This window comes from Mandrillus leucophaeus, unplaced genomic scaffold (genome assembly GCF_000951045.1).
Source record: "Mandrillus leucophaeus isolate KB7577 unplaced genomic scaffold, Mleu.le_1.0 Scaffold192, whole genome shotgun sequence".
NCBI classification, from domain to species: Eukaryota; Metazoa; Chordata; class Mammalia; order Primates; family Cercopithecidae; genus Mandrillus; species Mandrillus leucophaeus.
Window position 1 is genome coordinate 2,886,782 of NW_012101943.1, and position 1,759 is coordinate 2,888,540.

The following is a 1,759-nucleotide window of genomic DNA, read 5'->3' on the forward strand; positions in this document are numbered from 1 at the left end:
TTTTTCTTTCTTTTTTTTTTTTTTTTTTTGAGGTGGAGTCTCGCTCTGTCTCCCAAGCTGGAGTGCATTGGCGCGATCTCAGCTCACAGCCACTTCCGCCTCCTGGGTTCAGGCGATTCTCCTGCCTCAGCCTCCTGAGTAGCTGGGACTACAGGCACCCCCCATCACGCCTGGCTACTTTTTTGTATTTTTATTAGAGACAGGGTTTTACCGTGTTAGCCAGGATGGTGTCAATCTTCTGACCTTGTGATCCGCCTGCCTCAGCCTGCTGGGATTACAGGCTTGAGCCACCGCATGGGGCCCTTATAATTTTATAAAAATAGATAGGGTGTTCACTATGCTGCCTAGGCTGGTCCCAAACCCTTGGGTTCAAGTGATCCACCAACAATTGCCTCCCAAAGTGCTGGGATTACAGGGATGAGTCACCAAGCTTAGCCAACTCCTGAGAACTCTTAAGAGTACCTGTTCAATATTTTCTATTCACTTGTAACCACTATTTTAGGAAATTCCATCTTCTGCCTTACAGCAAACAACATTCAACTGACTTCTGAGTCTTGAACTTTCACATTATATTTAGTTTAGATATAATAAACATATGTTACACAAAATGTTATGTGAGGCCAAATAGGAAATTGTTTTCCATTCATTTTAATGAAAAGAACAAATATTGAATGCTTACCAAGTGCAAGGTTTAGGGTAAGGGCTAGAGAAGATACAGAGAGGAATAAGACACTGTCTTGCCCTCAAGAAGCTCTTAATCAGAAGGGCAGATTAAAAATATACACAGCATACTGTAATGAAAAACAACTGTGTTAAAACTTTAAGGGAATGGGCCAGGTGCAGTGGCTCATGCTTTTAATCCCAGCACTTTGGGAGGCTGAGGTGGGAGGATCGCTTGAGCCCAGGAGTTTGAGACCAGCCTGAGCAACATAGTGAGACCCTGTCTCAAAAAAAGAAAAAAACAAAAAAGAAAGAAAAAAGCTTTAATGGAAGTACAGTCACAGTATCAGGGGAATAATAATAGAATAATCAAAGACATTATTTCCCAAACAGGGAAGAAATAGCATTTGTGTTGAATAGAAATTTAGAGGGGGAAATTTGGGGTTTCTGTTGTTGTTGTTGTTTTTTGAGACACAGTCCCACTCTGTCGCCCAGGTTGGAGTGCAGTGGCACGATTTCGGCTCACTGCAACTTTCACCTCCTGGGTTCAAGCAATAATCTTGCCTCAGGCTCCCTGTTAGCTGAGATTACAGGCATTCACCACCACACCCAGCTAATTTTTGTATTTTAGTAGAAACGGGGTTTCACCATGTTGGCCAGGCTGGTCTCCAACTCCTGAATTCAAGCAATCTACCCACCTCCACCTCCCAAAGTGCTGGGATTACAGGCGTGAGCCACGGTGCCCAGCCCAGAGCGGAAATTTTGGAAGCAAACCATTCAAGACATAGAAAAGGAGATTGAGTGAACACAGTGTTGAAGTTGTTAGAATCAATATGGGATCACTTGTTTTAAAAAACAAAACGGGCCAGGTGCGGTGGCTTAGACTGGCCAACAGGACAAAACCCCATCTTTACTCAAAATACAAAAATTAGTCGGGTATGGTGGTGCATGCCTGTGATCCCAGCTACTTGGGAGGCTGAGGCAGGAGAATCACTTGAACCCAGGAGGCAGAGGTTGCAGTGAGCTGAGATCATGCCATTGCACTCCAGCCTGGGCGACAGAGTGAGATTGTCTCAAAATAAAATAAAATAGCCAGGCA